Source organism: Muntiacus reevesi, chromosome 12 (assembly GCF_963930625.1).
Source record: "Muntiacus reevesi chromosome 12, mMunRee1.1, whole genome shotgun sequence".
In the NCBI taxonomy this organism is placed as follows: Eukaryota; Metazoa; Chordata; class Mammalia; order Artiodactyla; family Cervidae; genus Muntiacus; species Muntiacus reevesi.
This window is the reverse complement of record NC_089260.1, coordinates 64,257,922-64,271,701: the sequence shown is the minus strand read 5'-3', so window position 1 is coordinate 64,271,701 and position 13,780 is coordinate 64,257,922. Positions and strand designations below refer to the sequence as shown.

At 44.2% G+C, this 13,780-nt stretch overlaps 1 non-coding gene across 1 annotated transcript; it reads right to left on the bottom strand.

The window, feature by feature from the left end:
• Window positions 1-4,735: 4,735 nt before the first annotated feature.
• LOC136145344 (U6 spliceosomal RNA) lies at window positions 4,736-4,842 on the bottom strand. The gene has a single exon (XR_010658780.1). It is a non-coding gene; the product is annotated as a U6 spliceosomal RNA (small nuclear RNA).
• Window positions 4,843-13,780: the final 8,938 nt, after the last annotated feature.

Below are 13,780 nucleotides of genomic sequence, written 5' to 3'. Positions count from 1 at the left end.
TACTGAAGTGGTTTGCCATTCCCTTCTCCAGTGGATCACATTCTATCAGAACTCTCCACCATGACCCGTCCATCTTGGGTGGCCCCACATGGCATGCCTCAGTTTCACTGAGTTAGACAAGGCTGTGGTCCTGTGATCAGATTGGCTAGTTTCCTGTGATTATGCTTTCAGTGTGTCTGCCCTCTGATGCCCTCTCGCAACACCTACCATCTTACTTGGGTTTCTCTTACCTTGGTCGTGGGGTATCTCTTTACGGCTGCTCCAGCAAAGCGCAGCCGCTGCTCCTTACCTTGGACGAGGGGTATCTCCTCACCTTGAACGTGGAATAGCTCCTCTCGGCCCTCCTGCACCCACGCAGCTGCCGCTCCTTGGACATGGGGTTGCTCCTCTCCTCTGCCTCCCCTGACCTCGGACGTGGGGGTAGCTCCTTTCGCCGCTCCAGCACCGGTTGCAACCTGGCTCTCTCAGTCGCTGCCCCTGACCTTGTGCGAGGGGTAGCTCCTCACGGCCGCGCTTCCGCGCGGTCCGTCGCAGCCGGCGCGCTTCCGCGCGGTCCGTCGCAGCCGGCGCGCTTCCGCGCGGTCCGTCGCAGCCGGCGCGCTTCCGCGCGGTCCGTCGCAGCCGGCGCGCTTCCGCGCGGTCCGTCGCAGCCGGCGCGCTTCCGCGCGGTCCGTCGCAGCCGGCGCGCTTCCGCGCGGTCCGTCGCAGCCGGCGCGCTTCCGCGCGGTCCGTCGCAGCCGGCGCGCTTCCGCGCGGTCCGTCGCAGCCGGCGCGCTTCCGCGCGGTCCGTCGCAGCCGGCGCGCTTCCGCGCGGTCCGTCGCAGCCGTAATGGCCCCCCAAAAGTCATGCCTCCTGGGACACATGACTTTGACAGTCCCCTTCCACATTAATTTGGTCAGGTCTTGGCCAAGTGATTTTCTTTGGCCATAGGACATCAGTAAATGCAATGCAAGCACAGGCTTGTAAAGTACTTGTACACTGGTACCTACACTTTCTCTGGCTGCTTTCAGAACTTGGTCTCCGCCCTGCTGGAGATAGATGACCCAGCCAAAAGTCAGCAACAGTTGCCAGACATGAAAAAGATCATCATAAACCATTTGGTCCCAGTCACGCCATGATGAAGGTAAAAGAAAAGCCCAGGTATCCCAAACATCCCAGCCATCTAGCTAAGGTCACAGCAGTAACACCACGCCCAGGTGACACCACATTGAGCAGAGATGAGTTTCCCAGATGAACCCAGCCCAAGTCACCAATCCACAGATTCATCAAGTAAATATTTGTCTGAATTTAAATTTAAAAGTCACTAGGTTTTGAAGTGGCTTGTTATGAAGACGAAGTTGACTCATATAGCCTTCTTGAAGGTACTCTATCCTTGTTTTTCTCATAATGGAAATATGTTCCCCATTTTGTCCAATTTGCTATGTAGGATTAAGTTTCTTCCTAATAGCCAGTCACTCCTTTTCCTTTGACTACAAATTTCTCATTTTGTGTAGGGATGCAATGTATGCAACTAACTAGTCACTCTGTCCATTTCTCTTGCAGCTATATATGGTCATGTGACACAGTTGAAACCTTAAAGAAAGATATGAACAATTAATAAAATGGACTATACCTTTTCCACTATCTAGCTTCTTTCTTACTAGAACACAGATGTGATGACTGGGGCCATAGCAGCCACTTTGAGTGAATAAGAAAAAAATTAAAAAGTGAATGAGCCATGAGTAAAAACTAAAATAAAAAAGAGATGTCAGACCTTATACTATCGAGCTTCTAACAGTGACCATCTAACTCCAAAAGGGTTATTGTACAACAAAATCAGAAACTTGGTTCTAAGACACCTGTATAAAGTGAGCTTCTATTACACACAGCCAAATAAAATCTTAAATGATTTAAGTTAGATTTTTGTCATTTGTGACCAGAAGCGTCCTCACTAGTGACTGGGCCTTTCCTCTGGGGAGTCCTCTGGCTGCTTCTGATCGCCACACCTTAAGGTGCCTGATCCCCTTACTCTCTGATTTACCTGTAAATACAAAGTCATTTCTGTTTTCTCCCTGAAAATAAATGAGATAGTGGATGTTTCCAAATAGTATTTTACCAAAATCTAAAAAAACGAAAATTAAACACACATACTAGAAATAAATAGCAAGTAATTGTGTTGTTCCCATATTGGACCCTAAAGACACCAAATAAGATTTAACAGCCCCTATTCTAATCTCTTCACTTTATTAGTTCTCAAAGTGCAGCCCACAGACCACAGCATCAGCATCTTCTGAGAACTAGTTAGAAATGCAAATTCCCAGGCCCTAGCCCAAACCTACTGAATCCAGACCATGGGGGTAGGGTATTTTACAAGCTTTGTAGGAGATTCTGATGTAGCCAGGGTCTGACAGACACTACCTTAGGATAATTATTTGCCAGTTTCTTGTGGATAATTAAGCCCTGGCTCCTTTTCTTCCAGTCAGTGTTGGGTAGAGCCAAGGGTTTGGAGTCAGAGTCCTTAGTGTCATACTGTGACCCTGTCATATCATCTGTGACATATTGGGCCAGTTGATCAACCCCTAACTCTTTGGGTCCTAATTTCTGTACAAGTAAAATGGGATATTATGTGATATGATTGTTTACAGGTTAAATGTGATGAGACCAGCAAAATGACTACTCACTGTTCTGCTACATGCAGGTATTGAACAAAGTCAGCTAGTCCTTTTAAAGTCTGTATCTCAGTTATGTAGCCACGGAAACAAATGTCTGGTGTACACAGTCATCTTAACAACAACAACAAAAAATTCCCTAAATTCAGTTCAAATCTCCTAAGACTCCTAGATATTCCAATTCAGCCAGGTATCAAGATGAAGAATCTATCTTATTTCTTACCTGATTTATTGGAATTTACTGACACTCATCACTCCCTAGTGGTTAATCTGGCCTTTCGTGGCTGAGGCTGGAGGAATTTACCTCTCCTAGAGCACTTCCATCCTCCTCACCTCCAAGGGACTTCCATCAATCTGCTTCTCTACATTGAACCATAAACAGCCTCCAACCTATCATAAATGCTCTCAGAGTTAATCACATTCAAAAACAACCATTCACTCACAGGAACCAATTCAGAAACATTGGAGTGTAAGATAGACATGAGAATATAGTCTGTTTTTCTGTTTGCTTTTTTTTAAAATAGTGTTTTTGTTTTGAATAAGGAACCCACATCCATAATTTAAAGGTTTAAATATTAAAGAAAGAAGGTAAAAAAAAAAAAAAAGAAAGAAAGAAGGTAATGCAAAGTGATTCTCTTTTCACCTCCAGTCCTTAGGTTCCTACTCAGGGGCAACCATGCTTATGAACTTTTTAGGTAAACTTACAGATATAGTCTAAATGTGAAAAAATCATGGGAAAAAGCATTGTGTGTATGTGTGTGTCTATGTATCTCATCCTTTGTTTTCCACAAGATGTAGTATATTATACACAGCTTGTACCAGGAATATGGACAACATGACTAATAAGACTAACAAGAAATCTTGATAATCTGCAAAGTTTGACATAGGGGAAGCCTGATAATCTGAATGATATTTTCTGCAATATAAAGGAAACTTATCCTGTCTGTGTGTCTGACTGCACGCAGTTGCTCTCCTGATGGCTGTATCTGTGTGTGTGCACGCTCATGTACGTGCATGTATGTCTCCTTTACTCTGCACACAACTGTGGCTATACACATCTTTGGGGATCAACTTGGTTTCTATCACACTAGCCTGGTCACTCATCAGTCCTGACTTCTGGTCCCTGGGTTGAACTGCCCCTGGAGGGTCTTGTGATGGTAACTGGCTCTCTGTTAATTTTTCTCATGCCCAAGTCTTGTGGCAACAACACAATTTACTGGAGACTCATACTTGACACTGCTCAAGCTTTAAAGCCCAGTCTCCCTGCTGTTCACCTTCTTCTGCACTTCTCACACCCACTGGACAAATGTCCTATGGGGTCTTAGTCCATTCCTCCTGCAGTTTAACAAATGTGAAGAAACCAACAAAATTCTGTAAAGCAATTATCTTTCAATTTAAAAAATAAATAATTTTTTTTAAAAAAAGACTGATTTCTGCCCCCCCCCCCCCCCAAAAAGGTTCCAATACTGGGAACCTAGGCTCAGGGAAATTCCCAAAGGAACACATCCCAGAGGACCAGGGATGGTGTCTCTAGAATCAGCTTAGACAAAGCAGGGTTGGATGTCTACATTAGTAGAATTTGAATCCTGGCTTCATTACATGAGAGCTGTGTTTTCTTGGTTCTGGAGGCTCAGTTGCAATATCTGGAAAGTGGGATAATAATAATTACATATAAATTGATTAGAATTATTTTTAAAAAGACAGAACACCAAATAGTAAATATTATACATTGTTGTTGTTTAGTCATTGTTGTTGTTTAGTCGCTCAGTCGTGTCCAACTCTTTGTGACCCCATGGACTGTAGCCCACCAGTCTCCTCTGCCCATGGGATTTCCCAGGCAAGAATACTGGAGAGGGTAGCCATTTCCTTCTCCAGCAGCTCTTCCCCAGCCAGGAATCAAACCCAGGTCTCCTGCATTGGCAGGCAGGTTCTTTACCACTGAACCACCTGGGAACCCCAGATATTATAGGAGAAAGATAATTTTTCCAAATTTTAAGTTACATTCCTGTATTTCTTTTTTTTTTTTCAATCTGTTTCAATTGTTTATTAATGGACCAGATTACAAAAATAATCCTGGTAGATACCTAAAAATATGGAACGCTTCATGAATTTGCGTGTCATCTTTGCACAGGGGCCATGCTAATCTTCTCTGTATCGTTCCAATTTTAGTATATGTGCTGCCGAAGCGAGCACTCATTCCTGTATTTCTAAAAGAGATTCACCCTCAGAGCTCTGGCTTTCTTTCTTTTTCTGTAAACTTTACTAGTACATGTAGAAAGCTTACACATAAGGGATACAGAGATGATCAAGACACTGCCTTTGTCCTCCAGAGGCAGAAGATATGGTGGAGACAGCCGGCCAGTTCCTGCAGGTCAGTGTAGGCTTCCTTCTCTGGAGGTGAGATGAAAAACCGGAAACTTGAGAGCATTTATCTACCTGCTGTTGACAAAATAAAAGGCAGAGGTGGGTCTAGGGTGGGTGTGACTGCTGGACCAAGGTCAAGAGTGGAAACACAGGTTTCCTGGCATATTTCCTTGATCAGGCCCAGGCTCATAGGGTCACTTAATTTCCCACCCAGTTCCTCTCCAGGAATTTTCAAATACTCTAGCCTCTGCCGCAGCTGCTTCCATTTCTGAGCTTCCAGATGAGCAGGGACAGAGGATTTGCCTTCCTCTGCACCCAGACATGTCCTTCCACCTTTCACATGTGGGGCCCGATGTGACCTCCAGATGAAGTGTCCTAAAACAAGCCTCTGAGGATAACCTGTCAAGCACACAACTCAGCAACAGGGCAGGGAATCTTTCCTGGCTTCTACAGATAGGGACTTATATCACAGCATGAGATTTGTTTACCCTTATCTTACCCCTATTATAAATCCAGCATTCCTGCGTCTGTGGGTAGGTTTCTGCATAAATCTTCAGGAAACACTGACTGTTCACTTTTATTTGCTGCCTTTTCCTAGCTCCAGGCTCACAGAAGCATCCATCTCACTAGAGGACACACTGACTTTTATCTGTAGAAGGAACAAAAGACAGAAGATGGGAGCAACCAGCATCCCTGCTGTCACAGAAACCCCACCACCCAGGGCATGTCTCCTCTCTCAGCTGAATTGCTCCTCCCCCCTCGACCAGGGCCTGAAATATCTACCAGGCCCTAGTGACAGTTGTCTTTGATACATAGTGACAGTGTCCTTGACAGCCTGGAACATCAGAACTCATCAGCTTTCACCCCGTGACCCCTGTAGACTCACCTTGTTCAGGACGGTTGGTACCAATAGATGATGCTGAGCGAGGTGAGGAACCTGTCCAAGTGGGCCTAAGTAGAATCAGTAGGCCCAAGCCAAAAGACCCGGATGAGGAAGTGGGAGGGGAAGCCTTCCATAAGGGCCTACAACTAATTAAACATCAAACATCCAAGTAAATGTCTTTAGCTTGAGTGCGTCTGTCTCAAAGACAACAGGATGGACTAAAAAAAAATGTTTTTTAAAAAATCATTAGCAATAACAACAGATGCTTTGGTATCCTTACCTTATAGAGTGCTAGGCTCCACTGGGCACTCTCTCATTTGCCCTTTACCTGCCAGGCCCATTACCTTGCAGAGTTTACAATAGCCCAGAGAGGGGTGTACTGTTAAAACTAGGGAATTAAAGCACAGAACTGTTAAGTAATTTGCCCGAGGTCACATAGATATGAGAGATATGGATCTCAATTAGAACATGTGGTCAGACTTCTGAGTGTTTGTTCTAAATCACTGCTTCCCAAGACTTAACACTCACCAGCATCACCTGCTGTTGTTGTTGTTGTTTAGATGCTAAGTTGTGTCTGACTCTTTGCAGCCCCATGGACTGTAGTCTGCCAGGTTCCTCTGTCCATGGAATTTCCCCTGAAAAAATACTGGAGTGGTGATCTTGTTGAAATGCAGATCCTGGTTCAGCCAATCAGGGGTGGGGCTTGAGATCCCGCACTTACCAGCATGCTCAGCTCCCACGTGAGGCCCATACTGCCTGTTGGTAATCACTATTGGAGAAGCAAAGGTCGGTCTGACCTAGCCCTGCAAAGTGAAAATGTGAGTACCTCTGTAGATCCACCAACTTCTGTCCACAGAAAAAGGAGAAGAGAAATCGAGAGTGAGCTGGTAGAAATTTTATAACTATTTGACTTTTATTTTATGTATGCTAAAGCTAATAATTATTTTACAAATTAGTCTTGAAGATCATTTTATTATATTCTTACTTCATTGTTCTAATGATTTATATCTATGCTATTTTACAAGTCTATCAGTTCACAAAAAGTCTGAAGTTATAAAACAAACAACAAAACAACCTGGCCTTTTTTTCTTGCAGATCATTTAAAAATTGCATCTCTAAACTGCTATACTGTACTTGGGAGTCTAGGACCAGGGTGCTTGTGGGTCTGTGTGTGTGTATGGGCTGTGGGTGTGGGTAGAGGTACCTGTGCATCTCTGTCTGTCTGCCCCACCTCAATTCTCATTTCATGTAGTTTCCATTTCCTTATGTTTTAGGGTCATGCCTTTCTATATAGCTTCATATGCAGATGGAGACTACCTTCCATAAAGCTCCTCAAGTAACATGGGTTCTAGTTTGCACCTTCCTAGTTTTGGAACCTTGGCCAAGTCACTCAACCTCTCTGTGGCTTATCTGTAGGGTAAATAGCAACCCACTCCAGTATTCTTCCCTGGAAAATTCCATGGACAGAGGAGCCTAGGGGCTACCATTCATGGGGCCACAGAGTTGGACATAGCCGAATACCCACAGCACAAGGCCCACGCACTGCATGGCAGGGATACAGTGAAATAAAGCATGTAAAGTGCTTAGCACAACACCTGGAACCATCCCTAGCGATCAACCAAGCAGATACAATTATTATTAGGGGGAAAAAAAACCCAACAGCAATAAATAAATTCATATCAGACTTTCATTGACTTATCAGCATTTTTGAGGAAATGCCTTGATACTCTGCTAAGCACAGGGAAAGCAGGATGCTCCTCTCAACAAAATTAAAATTTCTTCTTCAACGTAGAACAGTTAAGGGCCCCATTTCTCACAAAAGTCGACAACTACAGTGAAATTTTAATCTTAACTGTTACGAAGAATAGTGCCCCAAGGCACTGCAAGATGTCTGATCATCAAGCAAAAATGTAATTATTTTCTTTCTGGTCCAGAAACTTAGGCAGGTGAGTGAACTAACACAGTTTAGAAAGATTTTTATTAACAAGGCCTGAAACAAGGAGGCTTTATTTAACCTTTGGTTAAGCAAGAAATCCAGTTAACTAGAGATTGTCAAGGTGGGAGGGTCCCTGGTCTATGATTTTAGATTCTGCCTGTAAATCATTTACATAATAACTCAGGAGGCAGAAGGCCCTGGGGCTTGAGGATGAGGAAGAAAAAGGACTGAGAGCCTGAGGACAGTATTGATCAGTGTTGATCTAGTCCTTCACCATGGGAACAGAAATTTGTAAATTGCTAGGTGAGGGAAAATTCCCCTGGTGGGAAAGAAATCTTTTTGACCTTGCCAAAATGGCAGACATCATGCTCAGGTTAGTGTTGTGTTTAAGTGCCTGCAGGGATGTAGTGATTCAGTACAACATACTGAAATCCAATTTATTTATCTTAGTTGGCAGATCCCCAAAGCTCTAATGACTCAGACCCTCCCATGGTAGTACATTCATTTGTCAAATTAGTCAGGGTCCTGAGGTTGTTTTTTTCCCCTCTCCCTGGGCCATCTTTATATGGAAAGTTCAGGTTGCTTTTCCTAGTGGGGCCATCTTCCATCAGATTGTTTCTGCAATCAGTATGCGTGGGCTAAATTCTCAGAAACCTGTCTGAAACCCTTGGACTTAACTGCTCTGGGGGAATCATGGCCCAGTTCAAGGAGGAGGAAGAGGAAAAGGAAACACTGAGTTAATGGCTGCGTTTTGCTTCACCAAGAAGCTCTGTCCTATTGTGTGTGTCAATGGGACATGCAGTGGTTGGAGTGCCAAGAGGACATGTCTAGTGGGGCTTGGATACAGACATGCCTGGGTCCATATTTGTAACCAAGTGGGACCTTATGGGGCCTTCCTAGGACAGGGCTTCCCCCATATCCTCCATTTTAACTCCTCTCTTGAGTACCTCGATAATAATAGTGTGTATGTGTCTGTGCTCTGTCATCTTTCACTCTTTGCAACCCCGTGGACTATGATAGTCTGCCAGGCTCCTCTGGCTAGGGAATTTTCCAGGCATGAATATTGCAGTGGGTTGCCATTTCCTACCCCAGGGGATTCATCCTGACCCAGGGATCAAAACTGGATTCTTTACCACTGCATCACCTGGGAAGCCCTGATAATAATATATTTGATGCAAATTTCCTGAGTTGTTTTGCACATTATAAAACCCCCACCAAATGGAAGATGTTAACTACTTGATAGCTCCAGGCCTCCTGTAGCCTAAGGACTGATAAAGTTCACCTCTGTGACACCACCCCATTTCCTTATCAGCCAATCAGAGAATTGTGCACAATCATTTCTGGTACCCTGTGACCATCCCTCCCTCACCTGGCTTTTGAAAATGCTTTGCCAAAACCCTTTGGGGGAGCTGGAGGCTTCTTATTTTATTTTATTTTCCATTTATTTTATTAGTTGCAGGCTAATTACTTTACAATATTGTAGTGGTTTTTGCCATACATTGACATGTTTCAGCCATGGATTTACATGTGTTCCCCATCCCGATCCCCTCTCCCGCCTCCCTCCCCATCCCATCCCTCTGGGTCTTCCCAGTGCACCAGCCCTGAGCACTTGTCTCATGCATCCAACCTGGGCTGGTGATGTGTTTCACCCTTGATAGTATACTTGTTCAAGCGATTCTCTCAGAACATCCCACCCTCGCCTTCTCCCACCGAGTCCCAAAGTCTGTTCTGTACATCTGTGTCTCTTTTTCTGTTTTGCATATAGGGTTATCGTTACCATCTTTCTAAATTCCATATATATGCATTAGTAGACTGTATTGGTCTTTATCTTTCTGGCTTACTTCACTCTGTATAATGGGCTCCAGTTTCATCCATCTCATTAGAACTGATTCAAATGAATTCTTTTTAGTGACTGAGTAATATTCCATGGTGTATATGTACCACAGCTTCCTTATCCATTCGTCTGCTGATGGACATCTAGATTGCTTCCATGTCCTGGCAATTATAAACAGTGCTGCGATGAACATTGGGGTGCACATGTCTCTTTCAGATCTGGTTTCCTTGGTGTGTATGCCCAGGAGTGGGATTGCTGGGTAAAAAACTGGAAATTGAACTGCCATATGCGGCTTTTTAGAATATGAGCCATCTCCTTGCCTGGCCCTGCAATAAACCTTTCTCTGCTCCAATTTTGGATGTTTCAGTTTGTTTGACCTCACTGTGCATCAGACATAAGAATTTGCATTAACTTGCCAGCTCTGTGGTAGGCACAAGTCACCTCTGACGTGTCAACTTCCCCAGCTCTAAAATAGGAGTTAGGGTGATAATAGAACCCACCCTGTGAAGTTGTGAGGAATGTTGGCCAGGTAATGATTACAAGTAGTTAGCACGGTATCTGGCACAGAATAAATCCCCCTGCCATCTCGGAGAATAGAACCTCATCTTTTTGCTAGTTCATAATGAAGACTGACAGAATACACTACCCCCAAATAGGCCACTTTGGTACAAGGATTATTTTGAACTGAAGGCAGTCAAATAACTCATTTAGTCAACTGGATCAACCCCTCATGCAATGAACTTTAGCAAATTCTTTTCTTTAATAGGCCCTAATTGCTTTCCTCTTCCTCTTTTTTTTTTTTTAAATTTCTCTTCCTTGACCCACTTACTCCATCAAGCTTCCTCCTGGTTCTACTTAACACCTTAGTTTTGCAAACCTGAGCACATCCCTGAAACTGAAAATCACTTTTTGAAGAAATATTTCTCTTGAAACATACAGGATGAGAATATCAGGCGAATTCAAAGAAGAATTCATTTATTCAGTACATATTTGTTAAGTCTCTACTGTGTGCAGGACATGACATTGGACACTGAGGGTGTGACAGTGACATGTCAGAGTCTGCATTCCGGAGAAACAGGCAATGATGAGCAAATAAGCAAACAGCATCACTAGTGTGATGGGCTTCCCAGGTGGTACAAAGTGCTGAAGAACCCGCCTGCCATTGCACGAGACACAAGAGAGCGGTGTTCAATCCCTGGGTCAGGTAGATCCCTTGGAGGAGGAAATGGCAACCCACTCCGGTATTCTTGCCTGGGAAATTTCATGGACAGAGGAGGCTGGCGGGCTACAGTACACAGGGTCACACAGAGTTGGACATGACTGAGCGACTAAGCACTCACTATTGGTACTGTAATAGGCATGTATAGGAAACAAGAAGAGGCTGAAGAAGAGTGAGATGGGTAGCAGGCTGCTTAGCAAAGTTCTCTCTAAAGGAGGGGTTCCCAACCTCTAGAATCTAGTGTCTGATGATCTGAGATGGAGCTGATGTAATAGTAATAATGAAGTACACAATAAATGTAACGTATTTGAATCATTCTGTAACCATCCCTACCCCCAACTCCAGTCTGTGGAGAAATTTTCTTCCATGAAACTGGTCCCCAGTGCCAAAAAGTTTGGGTACCACTGCTCTGAAGACTTAATTGGATGCAGAAAGAATGAGAGAAATTTATCTTTGTGAAGAGTGAGATAAACCAAGGACTGGAGTGGCTGAGATATAGAGAGTGATTGGGAAACTGGCAGAAAATAAGGCCAGATGGATGATGAAAATCAGACTTGTGAATGAATGCAAAGGCAATGGCTTCATCACCCACAGATGGGACCAAGAGAAGTGTGGAGCATGAAGAGAGGGGAACTCAGCCATATGGGTTGCTATTTTGCGCAAGGTGGTAGTGGGAGGTTACCCTCCCAGGGCACTGTCCTATACCTGAATCTTGGCTCTGCAAATCACTAGTGGTCTTGCCATCTACAAGATGCTTAAAGTGACTATTTCTCTGCTTTTGATTCAGTAAAATGTTGCTCTTAGAACCATTGAACTTCATCTTCTTCAGCATTAGTGGTTGGGGCATAGACTTGGATTACTGCAATATTCAATGGTTTGCCTTGGAAACAAACTGAGATCATTCTGTTGTTTTTGAGGCTGCATCCAAGTACTGAATTTTGGACTCTTTTGTTGACTCTTGAGGGCTACTCCATTTCTTCTAAGGGATTCTTGCCCAGAGTAGTAGATGTAATGTCATCTGAATTAAATTTGCCCATTCTTGTCCATTTTAGTTCAGTGATTCTTTAAATAGGATTCCTAAAATGCCTACCTCATAGGTGAGGATTAGATGAGTGAATGCATATAAAGCTATCAGGATGGTACTAGATACAGTAAGCACTGAGTAAATATTAGCTAGTGCTATCCCGTTTGTTTAGTAACACCCCCATGGATTCTCTGAACTCGAGACCAGATCCTCAAGCATGAAGGTTCAGAACCCCCAAAATAGATAAAATATATAAAATACTAAAAGGTGATAAGTGAGTTGAATAAGTGAGAGAGAGAGAGAGAGCAGGAAAGGGGAAAAGGGTATTGTGGATAAAAAATGTCTCCTGCCATATCAGTAAACAAAGGATATTGCAGTGATCAAGCCATCAGCCACTGCAGTTGCTCTGCTCTGCACCCTGAGGGGATTCAGGAATGAAAACAAAAAACAAACCAAAAAAAATGAGATATTGTCCCACATAGTTAAGGTGCATATTAAAGGAAGAATCTCAATGAGCCCAGGCTCTTGCATCTTCCCATAAATAGAAAAATGTGAAATTCATTAACTTGAGATGTCCAGTTTTTCTTTAATTAACAGTAATCTTTTGGTTTTTGACTACCTAGGTTTTGTTGCAAAAGTTCCTATCTAGTTTGGCTCCACTTTTATCATTTTTGTAACCGTCCCTCGGAGCTATATGAGAAGTTGTCCCCCGGGCTTAAGTCCTCAGCAAGTCTGTGGAATAAAACCTAATTCTCAACTTTTAGGTTGTACCTTCCCCACCCCCCACCCCCCGGGGGACAGTATATATAAAAGGATATTTGAAATTTTAAACAGGGCTGTCAGGGAAAGCTCACCAAGAAGCTAACACCCGAGTCAAGACTGAAGAGCATGCCATGAAGTTTTCTGAGGGAAGACTGTTCCAGGCAGAAGGAACAGCGTATGCTGAAGCCATGGGGGGAAAGCATGCCAGCCATGGCGGGGGGGGGGGGGGGGGGGACAGCAAGGGGACAGTGTGTCTGCAGGTGTGAGCAAGAGGGCATCAGAGAGGTAATGAGGGAGGCAGGCAGGACTGTGGGGCTATTTCAGGGACTCAAACTAAGCAAGACACTGTGGGGCTCCCAGGCACAAAAACCTTTCTGTGTCCCCCATTTCTTTGATTACAGGAAATAGGCTTCATTCAGCCTCCATGATCTTCCCTGAGTTCCAATGGGAAGATTCAAGCAGAAGCTAATTAAGGAAAAGAAGAGATGCAGAAGCAAGGGAAGAACCAGCAGTCAAGAGAAACAACAGGGCAGGGTCCTCGTTCTCCATCAAGGGATACACACATCTTTGAGCTGTTTTGGAGACACTGAAGTGACAGAGTGCTATCCTCAAGCACACAGAACCCAGACTGGTTGGAACTAGAAGGTTGATGATGCTGACTCTCACTTACCTCCACCCCACCAATCAGAAGACTGTCCACCAGCTGATCATGTGCTCTTTGAATCACTGCTATAAAACTCCTCGCTACCCCGGGCATTAGTCTGCCATGGCCCCCTTTGCTTGGCAAAGCAATAAAGCCATTCTTTTCTACTTCACCCCAAATCTGTCTCTGAGATTTAACTGGGTATTAGAGTACAGAGGCCAGGTTCAGCTTTAGGACTTTGACTTTCCTCCAAGGGAAATGGGGAGCCATGAGAGAGTTTTGAGCAGAAGAGTGACATGGCTAGGTTCCCAGTCTCACAGGACTGCTGGGGGCTGCTATGTTGTGAACAGACTACTGGGAGGTCAGTCCTCAATGCGAATCCCTTGGCCCCAGGCCTAGAAGTGATTTGAGGAAAGTAGACAGAAATAGACCAACCAGATTCGGTGAGCCCGACATCCCAATTACT